Below are 23,245 nucleotides of genomic sequence, written 5' to 3'. Positions count from 1 at the left end.
GTTTTCAATGTATTTTACCCTATTTATATGTGGTGTATGTTGGAATTCATGGATGGATGGAAATATTGAGTGGACTATTGGCTTACTTGGTTGGTATATTGGTTGGATATGAAAATACTCATTCTGATTGGTTATGAGCATTACATCCTCGTATTACATAAATTTATAAAACATTGGTACCACCACAAAAATACTTAAAACATTGACTTTTTTGGCAGAAAATATGATATCTTTAAAGCACTCAATCAATGGATTTGCTAGAGAGGAGTTATGGATATTGGTATTGGATATTAGTTGTATACGAGTTGACGCACCCGTTATGGGTCTTATGTCAGAAAGCTTTAGATCCACAGTGTATATGGAGGTTGTCCGACATCCTCGGGTAGCATTATTATCATTATCATCATGATCATTATCATTATCATCAGCATCATATCTATTGCATTGGTATTTACTTCGTATATTTCTATGATGTATTATTTTCCATATTGTGATACTTGTCTGTGTGAATTTCTTCCTTCGTATTCATATCTGTGATATCTGTATACTTGCATTTCTCTTGTATTGCTATGGTGTATATGAATATTATAGAACTATTAGTAGAGTAGGTGTGGGCTACTGTTTGGGACATTTTCTTATTGCAGGTGATCTGCCTTTAGTGTGTGTTTATATTCTTTATTTTATACTTTTCTCAGTCAGCCTATGTTACCTACTGAGTATAAGTGGACCATACTCACTCCAACTGTACCCTTTTTATGAAGATCTAAGTTTGAGTGGGCCTCATGGGTATTGATTCAAGCATTATTTGACTCTTTTTGAGGTAGCAATTGACTTTCATGCATCTAAAGCTGGCTATTTCCTTCCTTATTTAGACTAGTCTTTAGTTGTATTCGAAAATAAAGTTGTTCCTATTTGGATAAATTATGTAATATGATCTTGAGTTATACTAGTTATTTTCTTATACTGTAAGACTAGGTTTCAGGATTATGGTAAGATATCTTTGATTATGTACTTCTACTTTTATTATATTGTGTGGTTTGGCTTTGTTCTATAAGCCTATAAGATTACTTATCAAGGATTGTCGCAACAAGTTTCATCATGACCTTTAGATTTTTGGTTTGTGACAAATTGGTAACAGAGAACCCAGGTTCATTGGTCTCAATAGTGTAAGAATGAGGTGTCTAATAGTGTCTCACAAATGGTATGTTGACATTCATTTTTATCTTTGAGAGTCTATAAGATGTCTTTAGGAAGTTTTCCTTATTTTGTTCCTTATCATGTGGTTTTTCTTTAAACCTTATGTTGTCTTGTTTTACTATTTTTTGTGCAAATGGTGATGACAAGATCCTGTGATGTTACAGATGCAGAGCCTTGATATAAGGAGAGAGCCCAGTATAAAAGGTGGGTTACGAGTCATGGATGGGATTGAAGTAGTGTATAGGAATATGGATCTTCTTCATCTAGGACTAGTTCTAGGGGACTCTTCTTTGAGCCCTATATGAAGCATGTTGGAGATATGGGTCATACTATAGTTCCAGTAAGCTCTTCTACCCAGTCTTAGAGTGGGTTTGATTCACTTCTTGATTTGTTTGAAGGGTGCTCTTTTGAGAGTGACTGGTGTTTCCCCAGCTACGAGTAATGTATCGTCATTTATGCCAAAGTCTAATTATAGTGTTTCTCCAGCCTCGAATATAGTTCCTTTAGTAGTATGTTCTTCTACTTTTGATACTCTATAGACTCTAAGTGTTGTTGTATTTTCAACACCTGTATAAGAGTATGGTATTCTGAGATTAAGAGTTGAACCTCTATCTATGTTACCTCCTTAGGTGGGATCTCAGCCTTCCAGATTTACCATGCCTCCTTTCAATATGAGTACAATAATATCTTCTAAGGATCAAAAAAGGTTTGAGAGATTCACTAATTTCCTCCTACGTTTAGTGGTGTTGTGAGTGAGAATGTCTATGAGTTCTTGATTGATTATCGTGAGAAGTTACATAACCTGGGTTTATTTGAGTTACATGGTGTTGCGCATACTACTTACCCATTGAGAGATGCTGCTAAGGATAGGTGGAGGTCACTTGTTGGTTGAAAACCTCTTGATTTTTCTGAGAAGACTTGCACTCAGTTTGTTGAGGCCTCTTTGGAGAAGTTAATGCCTCACAGTTTGAAAGATTTATAAGGGATGACTTTGATCACCGAGAGCAAGGCTCCACCATTTTTGCAGCATTTGAGAACACTTTTATACTTTGTCTAAATATTTCTATGCCAGCAGTACCAACAGAATCTAAGAAGATTTAGAAGTTTTTAATAGGGTTGGATGTTTCTGTTCAGCAAGCTACATCTCGTATAGTAGTGTGTGAAGAGTTACTTTAGATTATTGTGGATTATGCTAAGATGACTGAAAGTATTGTTCAAGCAACTTACGGAGTTGACAAGAAGGTATGCTGTATTACAGATTTCAGAGGTCACATAACTCGAGATATGGATTTTAGAGGTTTTCATGGGTATCATATAGACCTATGCAGGAAGCCTTGTAGAGTTCAAGTAGTGGGACTTTCGGTTCAGCAATTTTAGATAGCTATTTCGGACTAGTCGTACCTCTTCCTCTTGAGTCAGGCTGTAAAGCTTGTTATGTGTATGATGAGACTAGATATTTTGCCAAGAAAATTCCCCATCGTGTCGTTCATGGATACTCTTATTTTAGTTATGAGAGGTAGGGGTTCTACATAAGTTAAGAGAGACAGAGGTAGTAGAGCTTATGGTAGTGGTCACATGGCTATTCTTCTAATTACTGGTCATGGATAGTTCTATGATATACCTGCTAGACTAGAGGATGAGACTTCTAATGCGGTTATCATAGGTATCATACCCGTTTGTTTCACACCTACATCTCCGTTATTTAATCTAGGATCGACTTGCTTCTATGTTCTTGCATATTTTACTATGGATTCTGATTCTTCTAGTGAGCCTCTTGCAATACCTATTCATGTATCTACCCCTATAGAAGAATCTTTAGTGGTGGATTAGGCGTATCGATCCTATATTATGACTTTTACTATGTGTGAGACTTGGACAAATTTATTTGTTCTAGATATGATCTACTTTGATGTTATTTTGTTTATGGAATGATTGGATCCTTACCATGATGTCATAGATTGTCATGCTAAGACTATGACGTTAGTTTCACTTGATGTGCCAATGATAACTTTGAAGGATGCACTTCATTCGGGTCCAAAAAGAGTTATATTATATGTTCAGGCTCATCACTTTATTGATGATGATATTTATCTTATTTGGCTCATATTTGTGATACTAGTGTTGCTTCACCTCTTTCTTTTGATTTTTTTTGTGAGGTTTGCGAGTTTATGGATATCTTTCCCTATAAATTTTCCTTATATACCTCCAAATCATGATATTGACATCGCCATTGATGTTGATCTAGGCGCCAAGTCCATTTCTATTACTCTTTATAGGATAGCCCCAATTGAGTTTATAGAATTGAAGGATAACATGCCCGAGTTGTTGGATAATGGATTTATCCAACCTAGTGTATCAATTTGGGGTGTTCCTGTCTTATTTTCGAAGAAAAAAGATCGGTTTATGCATATATGTATTAATTATCGGTATCTAAACAAGTTGACCATGAAGAATAAGTATCCTCTTTCTCATATTAAATATTTATTCTACCAGCTTTAGGGTGCTTGTAAAACCTCAAAAATGGTCATGAGACGTCACACAGTTCTTAGGACCGCAAGTGATCCCAAGCTAACCCTCCTATTGGCATAACTCATAAGCAACTTAATAAAATACATACATCTGGAAAAAATAAGCGGAAGATTACTCTTTTCTAAATATGATCAATACAAAACTAAATTAAAAATGAGTACAATGCTTTTTTTACAAACAAAACTGGAATCAAATAACTTAACTCTTTGACTGTGTATGAAGCCTCTACTAGTATTGACTTTAGGTAGCCAGGACATGAACCCCAGCTATCCCAAATCAATATGACTGAATAACTAAAAAATATAATACTACTCAAATTATATGACTGAATCGAGACCTTGAATCAAGAGCACTCGTCACTACTGATTGGAAGCTACAAATTGTTTGAATATGGTATGAGTGCTACAACTGAACTAATACCTACATTATGAGATAATATAGCACATAAACAAATATGTGAATCAGTACTTTGAGGATGTACTAAGTATATGGGGGTGAATACATACGTAAAACATAATATCAATCATCACAATTTGTAAAATGATGTATGCTAAATGTAAATAACTCACATAAGCTGGAATATCTAAAATACTTAAATATACAGCAATAGGAAGCAAAACATACTTTATAAATCTTGTGATCCATTACATTTAGTTCTAAAGGTTGAACTTGAATTCTCTATTTAAATCATACTATCTAAGTGTAGAAAGGACTCACTCTTAAATCTAAATTGTAAAAGATGAAATCTAAAATTACTATATTTCTTTAAAACATAATCTGAGTAAAACCTGTGAGCCCTTACACTTAGTTTTCTAAAAGCTTTTCTGTTACTCTCCCTGTTCTAAGATCTGTAGTCTAAAAGGAAACTCTTTTGAAACTATTCTGAAAAAGAAAATACTTCATCTCAAGGCCTTAAGAATCTTAAAATAATAGCATTCAAAACATATGCTTTTATCTTAAGGCTTTAAGCCAGTAGACTATTTTAAGAGTAAGGGACATCTTTTGGGAGGTTCTTCTAACACACAATACACCATGTGAGCATCCATGGAGTCCCACCACTGGCCCTCGCTAAGTAAAGTTGTTCTACCCTTGCCATCGGAATAGAACATTCTAATATATATGATCACAATCTGAGTTATCCACACAGAAGTGGCAATAAATGTAGACTTGTTCGTATGGTTGCACGTAGTTCTGCGGTATGAAATCATGGTAACACACCCAACTCGGTGCTAAATACTACTCCTAATATTAGGCTCAAAATCTTAAGAAATCCACTTTAGAATTTACATAAGGTTTACAGAAATCCATAATCGCGGTGCCTCTTGGATTGCTATTTTGGCCCATAGCGCGATGCACCGGCATCGTGGAGTCTCACTGTAATGGGACAGTTGGGGAAATAGGCTTCTCTGTGATATGGGGCTACCGCAGAAGGCCACTAGAATTTAACAATTGTAGATTTTTCCCTCTCCACAACGCACCAAGTGCCCAGGTGGCACACTGTCAACTTAAAAATGCCATAGCTCCTTCACCGAGTGTAAAATTTAGGTAAATTTCGTATCCATGGAAAAATTATTCAATTTTGTATTAAAAATACCACATGAAATAAATGGTATTCATCTTTGAAGCAAATTCTTAACATTCTAGGGATGAATTTAAGTTAGAAAAAGTACGGGGTATTACAGTGCTTCTTGTTTTCAAATACACCTTTTTGGAATGGATACGGTCATTATAAGTTCTTGGTCATGTATTTTGGATTGACCAATGCCCCAATCACATTCATAAAGTTGGTGAACCAGGTATTTTGATTGTATCTCAACTTTTTTATTGTTGTATTTATAGGTGATATTTTTTTTATTCTAAGAGTGAGGCTGATCATTAAGAGCATTTAGATATTGTGCTTCAGAGATTGGGGGATAAGAAGTTGTAAGATAAGTTCTCTGGGTATGAGTTGATATAGGAGTCTGTCTCTTTCTTGGATCATATGGTAACTAAGAAAGGTATTATGGTTGATATAGTTAAGATTACAATGGTTCATAATTGGGCAACTTCTATTTTTCCCCCTCAGATTTGGAGTTTTGTTAGGTTTGCAGGTTACTACTGAAGTTTTGTTGATGGTTTCTCATCTATTGCTGCTCTATTGACTAAGTTGATTCAGAAGAAGAATCAGTGGTTCGATTCTTGTGAGGTGAGCTTCCCAAAGCTTAAGGATTTGTTAACTTCTGCTCCTATCTTGACTTTTCCCATGGGGGCATGGGTTTACCATATTTTGTGATGCTTCAGGTGTTGGTTTAAGCACTGTATTGATGTAGAAGGGTAAGGTAATTTCTATGCTTCTCGTCATTTGAAGCCCTATGAGAAGAATTACCCTACCCATGATTTAGTGTTATGCAGGGTCGTTTTTCTTTGAAGTTATGGAGACATTACTTGTATGGAGTCCCTTGTGAATTTTATTCACATTATCATAGCCTTCAGTACTTCTTCACGTAATGAGATCTTAATATAAGACAACTTTATTGGATTAAGATTCTTAAGGATTATAACTTTGCTTTTCTAAATCATTTAGGTAAGGCTACTATGGATATGGATGCGTTGAGTCAAAATTCGACTAGCATGGCAGCTTGGCACATATTTTGACCTAGAAGAGGCCTTTGGACTTAGTAGTTTAGTCTTTAGTTAACTATATGGTTAGGCTTGATATTTTGATACATGGGTATGTGTTACCATTCGTGGAGGCTAGGTATACTTAGAGGGAGTGGATTCGAGCTTATCAATTTGATCATATTAGATTAAGATTGATTCAAGATAAGGTGTTGAGTTGTGATGCTAAGGAAGCCTCACTTGATTTAGATGGTGTTTTGAGAATTGGAGTTTGAGTTTGTGTATCAAGAGTGGGTGACTAGATTAGATTGATTTTGTAGGAGGCTTATTGTTTCACGTATTCCATCTATCCTGGAGTAATTAAGATTTATCGTGATTTGAGGTAACATTACTAGTGGGGTCGTATGAGGAGAGATATAGCAGATTTTATAGCTCGTTACCTATGATGCTAGTAGGTGAAGGCTGAATATTTGAGGCTTGGGGGATTGCTTCAGAGGTTACCATTTCCTAAGTGGAAGTGGGAACGAATTACTATAGACTTTATTACAGGGTTACCTTGTACTTCTCATGGTTCTAATAGTGTTTGGGTCATCATGGATTGATCGACCAAATCTAATAAATTTATTAATTTTTTTTTCTTTTGCAGTACTTAGAGGTTGTCCCATATCTATATTCATAAGATTGTACATCTTTATGAAATGACAGTGTCTATCATCTCTAATCAAGGTTCAGTTTTCACATCTTACTTATGGAAGATCTTTCAAGATGAGTTGGGTACTGACGTTGATCTTAGCATATCATTTTACCCTAGAATAAATGTCAGTCAAAGCAAATAATTTATGTATTGAAGGAAATGCTCCATGTTTATGTAATGGACTTTAGTGGCCAGTGGGAGCACTATCTAGCTTTGGCAGATTTTACACACAATAATAGCTAACTTTCAAATATTGATATATCTCCTTCTTAAGGCCTCGTATAGTAAGCGTTGTCGCTCTATATTTAGTTGGTTTAAGGTTTATAATTTTATAACTCGAGGTATGTACTTTCTTCATGAGTCTTTGGATAGAGTCTAGATCATTCAGGATAGACTTTGAGTGGCTTAGAGTAGGCGGAAGTGCTATTCAGTTCGTAGACTTTGTGCCTTACATTTTAGTGTTAGTAATTGTGTTTTCCTTTTTGTTTCGTTGATGAAGGGCATGATGAGGTTTGGGAACAAGGTCAAGCTTAGCCTAGGTGTATTGGGACATTTAAGATTCTACAAACTGTTGGTGATGTGGCTTATGATTTGGATTTACCCCCACTTTATTAGCCGTTCATCCTGTTTTTCATATTTCCATGCTTCACCACTAAATTCCGAATGAATCTCATGTCAATTGTTGGGATTTAGTTAAGTTAGATGAGAGGTTATATTTTACTTAAGAGCCTGTCTCTGTATTAGCTAAAGATAAATATCAAGCGGTTGCGTTCTAGAGTTATTCCAGTAGTTAAGGTCTAGTGGAAGGTTTGACCAGTGGATAAGGCTACTTGGGATGTCGAGTTTGATACGCATAGTTCTTATCCCCTTCTTTTTCCTAATTTGGACTTCCCTTTCATTTAGTTCGAGGATGAACTATATATTTAGTGGTGGATGGTAATAAGACTGAATTTTTGACGACTAATGTGAAATATTCATTTTTATATGATTTGACCATTGAACCCCTTCCTGTGGTTTCTTTGTGGTATTTTCAAGGTGTGGGGATAAGTCACATGGTTTCGGGTGCATTTCAGCGTGATTTATGTGATATTATGGTTTTTGGTTGCTTGTGAAGCCTTATAGTTGACTTTGGTCAACATTCATTGATCTATCTATTGGATGGCAAAATGGAATGCACTAGCTGATCCAGAACATCGATCTTAGGGTACTAACATGATTGGTTTAATTTTATGGCATTTATATCCAATTTCGATCCTCATTGTGGAATGTTCTAAAATTTGGTTTCAAGGGTTAACGTTGTGAAAATTATGTCTTTTCAAAAATTTGATATCGATATCGAGTTCAGAGCATTGAATTTTATAGGGTAACATTGTTTGTTTGCATTCACGTGATTCCAGATAAATCTCGAAGGGTCCGCTGAGACATGGAAGTCTCCAAGTCTCCAGCTGGTGCACCCGTGTTTGTGATAGGTCAGTCACTTATGCGACTCTGCTAACCAAAAGAAATTATCACAAATGTGACATTTCGGTAGAGATCATGAGCCCCGCGATTGCGATGACAGGTTCGCGTATGCGATACCTGTCCTCAAGCCAGGTAACGCATATGCAACCCAGTGATCGCGTATGCAATGCCTGGGTCTTTCATATAACCATGTTTCACTATTTTTTACCATTTTTAAGGCTTTGAGCTTAGAGTTTCGTGATTTTGAGCAATTTCTTCACTCTTAAGCTTAGATAAGCTCTATAACACCTATTTCAACTATTTTCTCCAAATTTTATCATGTAATTTTTATTTAAATGCGAATTGAAAAAGTAGAAATTGAGAATTTTGACCTGCAAGACCTAAAAATTATAATTCTCTGATTTAAATCTCAATTTCGCCCATTTTAATTGGGGTGAGTTTCTAATCTTATAATTATCACTTTTCTTTTGATTTCATCTTCAAAACAATTTTAATTATCGATTTTAAAATGAATTTTGTTGATTTTCGATGTTAAAGGTTGAACATGGTTATTCTTCAATTTGGAACTTATTTTTAACTTATTTTTGCTTGAGTTTTTAGCTGTATACTCCTAAAAATATAGGAAACATGTTTAAAAAACAAAGTTATGATTTTGCTATTCATTTTTGCAAACCCTCTTTAGGGGTTCTTTTTTACCCCGACTCAAAAATAGGCAATATAGGTATCATTGACTTTTTTTAACACATAGATATAATATCTTTATATTTTAATTGATTCCGAGTCTGTTCTTGAGAAGTAAGGCTTTGGATTGAAGGCTTCCAAAATTGATTTCGGCATTCGAGGTAGGTTATGGCTTTACTTTCTTTAGGCTGGACTTGGTAGTTAATGTTAATACAAAATCATGTTCAGGGTGTGGGAAATAATCATGAAAATGGCTTTTATTATTGTGTTGTATCCGTGTGAGGGCTTAAATATTAATGTATTCGGTGATTTTCGGACATTATGTGCTACGTGTGATTGTGTGGGTATTATGTGATATTTTTGGCCGTGTAAATGTGAAATTTGCTGTATCTTTTTAAAAGAAAAATCCGAATGTGGTATCAATGATGTGTTTCAATTATATTACTCTATTGGCATATGGTTTATATTGGAATTCAGGGATGGTTTGAAATATTGAGTGAATTATTGGCTCACTTGGTTGGTATATTTTTTGGATATGAAAATAATCATTTTGGTTAGTTGTGAGCATTACATCCTCATATCATATACATTTCTAAAACATTGGCTGTTATAACAGAAAATGTGACATCTCTAAAACCCTCTATCAAAGGATGTGCTGGCGAGAAGCTATGTATATTGGTTATATATGGGTTGACGAACCCCCTATGGTTCCTATGTCAGGAAGATTTAGATCTATAGGTGTTTATGGAGGTGGTGTAACAACCTTGGTTATTATCATCATTATCATGATCATTATCATCTCCATTGTATTTGTATTTACTTTGTACATTTCTGTGATGTATTAGTTTTCTTTATGTTCTACCTATGTATGTGTATTTCTTTCTTTGTATTCATTTGTGATATTTGTATACTTGTTTTTCTCTTTCATACTGCTATGGTGTATGTGAATATTATAAAAATGTTAGTGTAGACTGTGTGGGCTACTATTTGTGATATTTTTTGGTTGTAGGTGACATACCCTTAGTGTGTATTTTGTATGCTTTATTTGCTACTATGGTTAGTCGGCGTATGATACCTACTGAGTACAAGTTGATCTTACTTACTCCTACTGCACGCTTTCAGTGCATATCTAGGTTCGACTGCGCCTTACAATGGTTAATTTGAGTGACATTTAGAGATTTTCGAGATAGTGGTTGGCTTTCATGTTTCTGGTGTTGACAACTCAATTTCCTTATTTAGACTATGCCTTTTTGGTATTCAAAGACAGAATTACTCATGATTGGATATCTTATGTAATATGATCTTGAGTTGTTTTAGTTATATTCTTATACTGTGACACCATGCTTTGGGATTATGTTATGATATCTTTGGTTATGTATTTTTGTTTTTATTATATTGTATGGTTCGTCTTTATTCTAGAAACCTTATTTGAGTTATTGTTATTATTTACCCTTTTGTATCAGTTTATGTGATAGTCATACTTGTCAAGGTTTTCCACAATATGTGCCATCATGACGCTTAATTTTTGGGTTGTGACACCACTATTCCCCTTTTTGAGGGTAGTATCATCTCACCAAAATGAGCTTCATCTCAATGGGTTACTGAAAAAGAGGTGATAGATTAACTTTACCTACGAAAAATGTAAACATCTTGTGTCTAAGGAAATTACAGTGGAAGATAAATCAGATGAGTCAATTACGAGCCTCTTCTTGTAATGTCAAGAGGATCAAATCTATGTGATAATAGAGACACCCATATTTTCTTCAGTGAATAGTGATCGTTAGCCCATTTAGGACCATAGGAGAGTTACCATTATAGAGGAAATTAAAAATCCATATGATTTATTGCACCTGTGCAGGCCTGAATCTCTTATTGAACCTGCTAATCATTATGCTTTGTCAGCCTCCTTTCCTGCACTAATATGAGATCCATCATAATGCAGTCTAGTAACCTTGACAATCCCAAAGAAGATCAATTATACATCAAACCTAAAGTGGGTGGCTATCTACCTTAATCCAATGATCCTGCCTTAATATTAGGAGAGGATGAATGACATTTCCAATAAATGTTTCATGAATGATAGTTTTCATGTAGTTGTAAGGCAAGTGTTTCCTACCATACTTTTCTGTCTTTCTTTCCATGGTTATTTTTTAAGAGTAATTGTACTTTTTGCTTGTGTCCATTCCCACGTCAAGCTAACATACTTTCCATCAAGAGCCTTCATTGATGGTTAAAATTGATTAAAGATCTAAAGAAAAAAATTAAAGAGGTTGGGGAGGCCTTATCCTCCACTCATAGTCAATTTGGATTTGCTTGAACCTTTACTTGTTGTGAGTCCAATGTTGAGAAATTAAAATAACAACAGTATGAGATTTGATACTATTGAGTGCATACCATGATTATACTCTCTAATGATTCGTAGAAGAAAACATCGATAGTAGAATGTTACTTAGGCTGAGGTAAACATGGGCCTTTTGATGAGAGCTTACAGATAATCACAGAGCTTACACACAACAAACAATATTAACATCAAATAATGTGGTAATCAAAATAATAGAAAACACATGACGATAGATTTAAAAGGTAAGGACTAAGAGGATGCAAATAATACTACGACAAACCAAGCAACCATAAACCTTTTGGAGACAAACTTTCTTATCTAAAGTCACGTCCTTGGAAATACTAAGAAGCACCATATCTTATCTAATCACCTCTTCCCAATACTTTTTAGGCCTACATCTACCTTTTAGCGTACTCACTAAAACCAACCTCTTGCACCTCCTCACAAGGAGTCTATTCACCTCCTAGTCATATGCCTAAACCATTTTTGTGTCGCTTTCCCTATCTTATCATCCATAGAGGCCACTCCCACACATCGTTCCTTAGCTTATGGCTCATTCTTTATTCCCTATCGTATCATTCCTAGTATACCCACACATCAATCTTAACATCATCATCTTTGTAGCATCCATCATTCAAACCTGAATGAGTAATTAATGAGCTCAAACAATACCAGAATCAGCCCATCAAGAAACTAAGGATTTATAACTACAATGTAGAATTAACTAAAGAAATAGATGGAAACTTACAAGGAGTACAATGATAAAATGAATATTCTGAGATCAACAACACCCCACGATAATCCAAGGATCAATATCCCAATTTTTCGCATTCCCTAGGTCTTTAATGCTCTTGGGACTTAAGAAGAATGGGAAAAAATAGATGAAGGGATGAAATAAATGCCCTTTCTGGTGCCGCTTAAGAAGTTAACTGATACCTTAAGCGGTCACCGCTAAAGCGGGATAAGACTACTAAAGTAATCCCTAACATGGGCCGACCTATACTAAAGCGAACAAAATGTATCTTAAGTGACATACAATTTAACGGTCAGTACCTCTAAAGTGACATGGAGGGACCAATCTCTATCGCTTACTAAAGTTGCCTCCACTTATCAGAACAAAGGTCCACTTAAGTAGATCCACTAGTTGAGTCCATGGACCAACTAAACTTTGATTTTAACAAGTTTTCATCAACCCTTTGGGATTTGTTTAAAATTCGGTGAAAGTAAATAAACTATGCTAAACTATCAAATTCAACATTTTAGACTCAATGGCACTATCATAAATCCTACTTGGGGTTATTTTGATGAAATATGAGCCCCACGCCAAAAGACCACTTCTACAAAAATTCATCTAATAGCCCAAAATGAGTCCAGAAGCCTTGGGACCCGTACCAATGGTCCTCCTTGCCTAAAATAATGTTACAAAGTTGATGGAACTGTCAGAATTAGAATATGAGGTTGTTAACATAAAGTTTATGCCCAATATTTAATATTTACGAACAAAGACTCCATCATCAAGGAATTGGCTTTAAAAACCAAATGAACTGCCCGATTGAACTGTCATCTCCAACAAGTCACAAATGACTTGGGCAACTATAGAAAAGCTTTAAATGGCTAAAAGTATGGAAAAGTAGAAAATAACCTTTAGGGTCATTATAGTGTCTACTACTAAAAGGTCTGTTTTCTGTGAAAGTTAAGGGTTAAGATGTACCAAAGCCTCGAACAAGTGAGGATACTAGGCCTGAATATCACTATTGATCTCCCAAATATCCCTCTCTACTGGGTGGTGTCTCCATAGAACCTTAACTATAAGAATATCCCTAGAGCACAACTGCTTAACATACCTGGCTAATATGAGAATAAATTTACAATAGTCTTGAATAGAAAGATCATCAAAATAGAAGAAGGAGAGAAAGTCAACTCCGGCTCCTAGAGCTTACCCTATCCCAAAACATTGACCAGCACTAACTAAAAATCAACAGTGATAGCTATCATCAACTTACTAAGCTAAATCATAGTATAAGTACAGTAAGATGAAAGATAGTAAGCTAAGTTAGGGGAAAAGGGCAAACCTAGAATAAAGCTCCAAATACTAAAAGTAAACAATTGAATAAATAAAAAAATACACAGTAACTATCTATAGCATAATTGGGACCCCATAAGGACAAGAGACAAAAATAAAAGTAAATGTTTCAATGTGAGCCCCCCATAAGCTCGGTGGATGCAATCAAGAAGAAGTAATAATTGTAAATATTTCAACCATCCAAATCTTAAAATTGTAATCGTGGATCTTTTCATACCATAAACATCACACTCAAACTGGTTCCATAACCTTCATAAGTAACCACTCAATGATAAACTCAAACAACAAATAGTATATCATATACCAGACTAGAATCAAAATAATATCATGAATATAAGACTTGAACCAGAAGCTATATCATCATAGAAGTCAGGCTTGAACCAGTATTAATATCATAATTTTCTTTACTTAAACCTATCTTAATACCTCCCCACTGTTAGCCTAGAATAAGCCTTAGTATGCCTAAATCCTCCTTCTACTCAAGAATATAAATAAGATAGCATAAGAAGGCCTATCATGTCTACAAAGTGCTAAAAGTAGTCTCGACCTAAAGTGGGTAAAAAACCTTTAACCACTAAAATTTATTGGAAGGTAATTACTACCTTAAACTAGGCTAAGGTTCCAAAATGACTCCACAAGACACTAAATAAACCTTATTACATCCTAAGATAGCAATTCAACCTAAGGAACGGGTAGATAAGTCACATACACCTAATTACGTTAACAGGCTAAATAATCTATATCCGCTAAATTTACAATCAATTCATAATTCCCAACACAAAACTAGCATAAAACATACTAATACTATAATTTAGACCAATCTAAAAGAAGAGTAAGCCTAGCATTCTAGGATACTGAAGAAAGCCTGATAAAGTAAATAAATTAGAGATTTCCCTTTTCGAGGTACCTCTGTATGATGTCACAGTATCAAAATAGTGATCTACGGATTAATACAAGAATAACAGTAGCCATATTCAAATTTTTAGGCTTTGAGTAAAAAATTAAGTCAAAATCCCATGTATGGCCCGCTGGCAGAATCACACTTCTAAAATTATCAACACGTCCCTATATGCTCAAGAATCATTTATCCACAAGATGAGTAAATTTTACGCTCAAATGATACCAAAATCTCAAGCAACTAGGGATTTATGAATACATTGGAGAATTAACCCAAAAATTTGATAGAAACATGTAAGGATTACAACAAAAAAATGACTATTTCGAGCTCACCAACACCCTATAATTACCCAAGATTAGTCTCCAATTTTCCACAATCTTTAGGGATTTAATACACTTAGTACTTGAGAGAAATGAGAGAAAAAAGGGTGAAGGTTTTAATAAATGCCCTTCTAGGTGCCGCTTAAGTGGTCATTACCTTTAAAGAGGCATAGGACAGCTAAAGTGATCCCTAGTATAGGGCGACCTCTGTTTGCTTAAGTAAAATCTGCTTTAGAAGTCAACCTTGACAAAAATAACATGGCAGGTTCAACCTCAACCGCTTAAGCAAATAGTTGGCCGCTTAAAAGGCCTCTACTTAAGAGAAGAAGGGCTCGCTTAAGAGGATACACCCGCTGAGTCTGTGCACCAGCTGAACTTGGATTTTGCTAAGTTTACCTCAACCTCTCAAGATTTGTTTAGAATCCCATGAACATAAGCAAAATATGATACCTATCAAATTTGACATTGTTGACTCAATGAAGCAATCAAAATTTCCATTCATAGTTGTTCTGATGAAATGTGAGCTCCACACCCAAGGGTTATTTTTGTCTAAATCTATGAAATAGCTCAAAATTAGTTTGGGAGCATTGAGACCCAAACCAAAGGTCTCACTAGACTAAAATCAACATTCTAGAGTTGATAAAACTAGTAGAATTGGCATATGAGATCATTAACCTAAAGTTTACGCTCTATTGCCAATTCTTACCAGTTAAGACTTCAAAATAAGGAATTGGCTCTAAAAACCAAATGAACTACCGAATAACTGAACTGTTAGCTCCACCAAGTCACAAATGACATGGGGCAGCTATAAGGGAGCTCTAAATGGGAAAAAAGAATGGAAAAATATAAATTGACCTAGAGGGTCATTACAATAGTAAAATAAGAACAAATTCTCTTTAATGTAATTGTGAAAATAACACCTCGAGTAGCAATATAAAATAGCTAGTTTACCCAAGAAAGAAGCTTGGAATGATCTGGTTTATTTACAGAACTATATTATTGCAAGTATATATTATATCAAGGAAAAGATATCAAATACACCCTAAACTTGTTCCAAAAAGTCTATTACACATTCAAACTATTGTGACAACATATTGCACACTTATACTACTTAAAAGAAGATTTATTTCCATCCTTTTAGTTGATGTGACACAAAAATAAAAATAAATATGAAAGAGGCGGATTTATTGAAATTTGTTTATGCTTTCTCAAATTTTTTCAATTGTCACACCTTTGTATTGTTTCCTTCATTATATATTAATCATCACTTTCCTCTCTCTCTTCTCTAACATAGACATTGAAGCCATAATTTTCAACATTTACCTTTAGAGAAAACTTCATTTTTCTCATTCTCTTCTAATATCATTTCAAAACGTCATATATTAAATATTATATCTTCATTCTTTCTTATTTTAAGAATACTCAAACACCTATTTGATTAAAGAAATGATACATGCGAAAATAATCAATGAATCTAAAGTGAAGGAAACAAAACTTTTTTGATGGAAAATCAGTGTTTCACCAAAAAATTACAGACTACCATGACCCAAACCTATCATGAGTGGCACCAATACTACCCCTCCAATGTGAGAACCATAAAACCCAAATAGCCAAAACCAAACAATTAACAATTTTTTAAATTAGAATAAAACTAACATCTCTAATAGTTAAAAGAAATGCAAAAAATAACATCAATTTTAAAATGCCCACACAAACTAAAGGTTACCATTCAAGAACATCTAACTAAACAAATGTATTAGTAGAAACCATAAAACTAAGAATAAAATTAAAAATTGTATGTGTCCGAACAAATTGACATGTTCAAAAAAAGGATAGATGCTCGGATGATTATGCTACCCCTGTATCAAAAGTCGTGCTATAATATAGAAATTAGATCTCGTTGAAGCCGTTGGAATATGTTTTGTGATCAATTAAAAGAAAAGCATAGGGTAGTAATAGTACAAAACTACTATGAACTGGTAGGGTCATAGGCCAGCTCTACTTGACCATTGTGTATACTTGAATAATTGTTATGATCCAATTCATGAATTTCATGGACACCTACTCAACTCTACCCTAGATAAAATAAGGCTTACAACTAAACCATTTAATTAGGTACAAAAGTCATTTATCAATGGTTTTAAAAGAAATAATCCTTTAGTGAAAAAAAATTCCTTATCCAATTACTTGCAGAATAAATTAACATTTTCCCCATAACCTAATCTAAATAGGTGCAAGAGCGCTAAGCAAAGAAACTTATGACACGAGACACAACATCCATATAAGAGTAAGATAACAGGAGTTGTTGAAGTATAACTATCATCGTACCTATAGAAATTTCAAATGATCTACAACATATCTATCTCCACAAAAAAAGATATAGTAAGTGTAGTATCAATACAACCTCACATACTTGTAGGTATCATCGATAGACCAAGGTGAGAAATAGATAACAACATATAGCAAACATAAAGAGATCATGCCAATCATACAGTCTTAATAACTAAACATGCGTATCTTACATTAATTCTAACCTTCCCATATTTTTTTACTGTAGCATTATTAGTCTAACCTCGGAGCATGACTATCTGACATAATTCAATGAATCATTCTTAACCATGTCTTTATGCAAATCACCTTGTTAACACAACTCTAAATCTCTTTATCTCTAATTATTCATCTTTCTTGACAACCCTCACTCTTATTCTACTCTTATTAACTATCACAGTATTAATGTCAAGATAATTAATAAACCAAAAATAACTTTCCCTCTTAAGAGACACTAAAATATACATCACGTGTATGACTATACACATAAGAGAATAAAATTTACCCAAGATTCAGGACATACCTTATATTCAAACTTTTCCATAATGTACAATCACAATTATCACTATAATCGTTCCACACAAGATATAATAATATCTTATCAAATAACTAGTCCATGCAAGGAACTATAATGTATCATCAACATAGCTCAGTCCACTCAACGAACCATAATATATCATAAACATAACTTGGGCCACTCAAGGAATAGTCAAACACTCTAATTCACAATATATAAACATACTAGTGTCAGCAAGGACCCTGTCACGACCAGAACTAGGGCTTGTCTATAACGAGTATCTCAAGACCACAATGAACTGGAGACCACTCCAATCGCCTCATATCATAAGTACAAAATAATAATAACAATAATAGTTCAGAAGCAAATCAAACAGTGATAAGAAGGTGAATAAATTACTCAATAAAACTAAGAGTCAAAACAATAACAAACTAACCCACAAGTGTCCACAATAGCCTCTAAAATCCTAAATAACATCTAAGTCGAGATATGTACCTTACTATGACCAAAAATAATCCAAAAATACTAAGTAAATAGAAAAAGAATTTGTAAATGATAAGGCCTTCCAAAGGATGGTGTCTCATCACTTAAGAGGTACTAGACGAACATGCTAACCCACCAAATGTTGAACAGGGGTAAAATAAGTGATTTTGGACAATACATTATGAAACAATGTAGTGACCTAGGACAATCAGTGGGATAAGCACTGGTATGTAACTCAAGGATAGTGATAAAATAATGTCATGTCCAAAATCAGTAAAAAAAAAGCATACATTATATATATATATGAGATGTAAACATATCCGGTATTTACCGTTGATATAAACATACTAAATAAAGTTTATCTTTCAAGACGATTCCATTATTCCATACCAAAACAAATTATCTAAATTGACTCCAAGGTTTCAATTTAAACTAAGCCATGGCCACCAATGCCTGTGAAAAAAATTGATGTTTCATTAACATTTTATTCAAGTCAAGGTTTCAAAAGTTAAGTAAATATGTGTATATCCATGTTTCAAATCAATTTCACAAGTTGTGGGGAAACCTATGTTCCCCATTCCAATTCCCACACCGATGCATTTATTTAGTTTAAAATTAAAAGAATAAAGCATGAACAACCAATTCAAAATCATAGAAACTAAATTCATGTAACAACTACTCCAAATACACCAACACATATTCAAAACCCAACAAGTAAACCACATGGACAACAATTCAACACATGTCTTTTCAATAAAATTATTTTGGAGAAGAGATACATGCCTGAAACACACAAGAATTCAAAGTCAATTTGGATTTTGGATACCGAATTATGAATGCACTATGAAACCCTTGAATTATATTGGGTTTTATGTTTGAGGGTGAAATAGGGGGATTTGATATTTTAAAACTGTTTGAAATGGGACTATTTTATGTTTAAAAGTTGAGGAAAGGGTAAAAAGATCGAAAACCCCTCACCTGTAGAGAATAAACACAAAAATACATAAAAAATACACTTTGGTATGGCACGCCAATATTGTAGAGGTTCTTCTCCATACCACACCAATATAGCAGAAGGTAACCTCCTTGACACGGCGTTATCTTGGACCTTCACTACCTCGAGGTCTCAAAATAGCCCAAACCCCTTTTGAAAATTAAAGAACTTTCCCCAAACACCCTTTTAATATCCCTAAACATAATTCAAGTAACAAATTGATATTTCAAACACAAAAAAGGTCAAAATAAAATGACGGAAATTTTAAGGGTCTTACATTATCCCCCTTTAGGATCATTTGGCCCCAAATGATGAGTTGGAACAATTTTAGCATGAGAATATAAGGAATACACAACAATCAATTGATAAATATCAAAAAATGACAATGAAACTCATACCTTAAGAACTTCCATCCAACCCAAGGAACAAGAATGGGTATTTGGAGTTCATTTATGCCTTAGCTTCCCATGTAGCTTCTTCTACCTTTTGGTTTCTCCAAAGAACCTTTGCTAAAGCTACGTCCTTGGTGTTTAATCTACCAACCTGCCAATCCAATGTCTAGGTTCAGACTTCCTCATAAGATAAAGAATCTATAAAACCAATATCCTGATAGTCACTATCAAGTAAGGGTCACTAATACACTTTTCAACATGGACAGATGAAACACGAGAAGAATCAAACCCAAATTCACAGGCAAATCTAACACATGAGAAATATTCCCCATCCTCCTCATAATCTGATATAGTCCAACATAATGGAGACTAATATTCCCATTTTACCCAAACCTTATGACTCTTTTTTATAGGAAACACCTTCAAGAACACCCAATTATTCACTTTGATATCCAATTATCTTCACCTTAGATCCGTATAAGACTTTTGGCAACTTTCAAATATCTTAAGTCTTTCTCTAATCATTCTTAACTTCTCCATGGCTTGGTAACTAAGTTAGACCAAATAGCCTTATCTCACAAACTTTAAACAATCCAATAGGATACCTACACTTTCTACCATAAAGATCCTTAAAAGGAGCTATCTGAACAATCGATTGATAATTATTATTATACACAAACTCATAAAAGGAAAATAATGAACCCAAATCTTTTTAAAATCAATCACATAGACCATAGCATCTTATACAAAGTCTTAATAGCATGTTCTGCTTGTCCATCATTTAAGGGTGAAAAGTGGTGCTAAGGTTCACCTGTGTACCCAAACTATTTTGAAATGAATGATAGAAGTGAGATAAAATTTGCATGCCTCAATTAGAGATGATGACCAATGGTGCACCATGAAACTTTACAATCTTTTAAATGAACAAATTAGTGTAATTCTCTCCTAAGTAGTTAGTCCTTACAAGCAAAAAGTGAGCAACCTTAGACATCCTTTCTACAATGACCCAAATCTAATCATACTGATTGTGAGACCATGTAAGACCCACAGTAAAATCTATGTTGATTATCTCCTACCTCTATGCAAGAAACTCTATCTCTTGATACATCCTACCAGGCCTCAATCGTTCAACCTTCACCTACTGACAGACTTTATACCTGGACATAAAATTTGCCGCATCCTTCTTTATATTGTTCCACCAATATATCTCCTTCAAGTTATGGTAAATTTTAGTCAAACTCATATGAACTATATATCGAGACTCAGTCAAAATCTTTTCCCACAACCCATCAATGTTAGGCAAATATAACCTACCTTGGTACCTCGAAATACCATCTCCCCAATCTCGAAAGCTATAACCTTTTGCTAGCCTACATAATCCTTAATCTACAAAAGTATGGGATCTAAATCCTTCTTTTCCTTCACCTCAACATCAAAAAATAATTTAACCATTTCCTAAACAATAACTCCACCATCCTCAGAGTCTAAGATTCAAACTTCCAAGTTAGCCAACCTATGAATGTCCTTTATGAGTACTCTCTTCTTCTTATCAATCTAGGATAAGATCCTTATAGATAATCTACTAAGAACATCAGCAGCAACATTAACTTTACATGGATGGTAGTGAAGGTGTATGTCATAACCCTTTAGAAATTCAAGTCATCGCCTCTGCCTGAGATTCAACTTCTTTTGAGAAAATGCACACTGCAAGCTCTTATGATCTGAATAGATATCCATATGTACCCCATACAGATAATGATGCCATATTTTAAAAGAAAAAACACAGTCGCCAACTTTAAGTTATAAGTCTTTTAATTCTTCTCTTGAACCTTAAGATACTTGTAAGTGTAAGCTACAACTTTACCATGTTACATAAAAACATAACCAAATTCTATACAAGAAGCATGAAAAAACACAATAAAGCCATCAGTTCCCTTGGGCAGGGTCAAAACTAGCATAGATGTCAACCTATCATTCAACTTCTCAAAACTACTATCACAAACATCGAACCACAAAAACTTAAACCTTATTCTGCGTCAACCTTTTCAATGAAGCAACATTAGATGAGAAACTCTCCATAAATATCCTATAATACCGGCCAAGCCTAAGAAGCTCCTAATGTCAATTGGAGTCATGGGTTTAGTCCATCTCTTTACCCCTGTAACTTTTTGTGGATCCACCTTGTTCCCTTTACTAGAAACAACATGACCAATAAAGGTAACAACATTTAACCAAAACTCACACTTAGAAAATTTTGTATACAACTTCTGGTCCTTAAGGATTCACAACACAATTCAAACGTGATTGGCATGATCCTTCTCACTCTTAGAATACACCAAGATGTCATCAATGAAAAATATCACAAATAAGACCAAAAACTTCCTTAAAACCTGATTCACAAGATCGATAAATGTGGTCAAAGCATTAGTTAATCCAAATGACTTAACCAGAAACTTATAGTGACTATCCAAGCTTGAAAAGTAGTCTTGGGAATATCAACCTCCCTAGTTTTCAACTAATGATAGCTCGAACAGAGATCAGTATTAGAAAAATATCTAGCACCTTGAAGCTAATAAAAAAGCTCATTAATCCAAGAAGGTGGGTACTTTCTCTACACGTCACCTTACTCAGCTGACTATAGTCTATACACATTTTTAAGGACCCATCCTTCCTTCGCACAAAAAACATCAGCACACTATATAGAGACATACTAGGACAAATGAAAACCTTATCAAGAAGATCTTTCAACTACTTATTTAGGTCCATTAATTCAATCAAAGCTATTTTATAAGGAGGAATGGGAATAGGATACATATCTAATAAAACATCAATCCCAAAATCTATTTCCCAATCAAGAAAAATTTCAGGAAGATCATCAGGAAACACTTCAGGAAATTCACTAACCACAGGAGTAGTTTGCAAAGAAGAACTTTAAGAATCAAAATCCTTAACCCAAACTATATGATACAAACACCCTTTAGAAATCAATTTTTGGGCTTTAAGACAAGAGATAATCCTTCATTTTGGTACTAAGGAACGTCTCTCCCGTTCAATTAACTTTTCATTAGAAAATTGAAAACTGACCTATTGAGTCCTACAATACATAGAAGTACAGCATGAATGAAGCTAATCCATTGCTAAGATAATATCAAAATACACCATATCCAACTCTATCAAATCCACCAATGTCTTCTTATGCAATATACACAACATATAACCCATATAGTGTTTTCTAGCCATAATAGACTCACCCACCTGGGTAGACATAGAAAACGGGTCAAAAATAAATTTAGGACCAAAATCAAAAAGCACATCCACATAAGGGGTCAAAGAAGAAAGGACAGACCCTTGTCAAGCAAATAATACAAATCACGAGAGAAGAGTTGTGATATACAAGTAACAATATCTAGAGATGCGTCAGATTCTTGTCAAGTAGCAAGAACATAGAGATGATTCTAGCTAGTGACGGTACCATAAGTAGCACTCTTTGGTGTAGTAGCTGAATATGTGTGACCAGAAATTTATTAGTTCTAGTAGCAACCTTGTCTCAATGACAATGCTTTTACATTCACTAAGCTGGCAACATTTATAACACTGATTTGTCTCCTCCTCACAATAACCACAATAAAGCTGACCACAAAAATAACAAGAAGGATAAGGTGGGGCTAACTGAGCTTCACAAGACTGAGATTAGGTATATTGTACCTTAGGACCACTGCTAGTTTAAAA

This window comes from Capsicum annuum, chromosome 1 (genome assembly GCF_002878395.1).
Source record: "Capsicum annuum cultivar UCD-10X-F1 chromosome 1, UCD10Xv1.1, whole genome shotgun sequence".
Taxonomy (NCBI): domain Eukaryota; kingdom Viridiplantae; phylum Streptophyta; class Magnoliopsida; order Solanales; family Solanaceae; genus Capsicum; species Capsicum annuum.
This window is presented reverse-complemented; position numbering follows the sequence as displayed.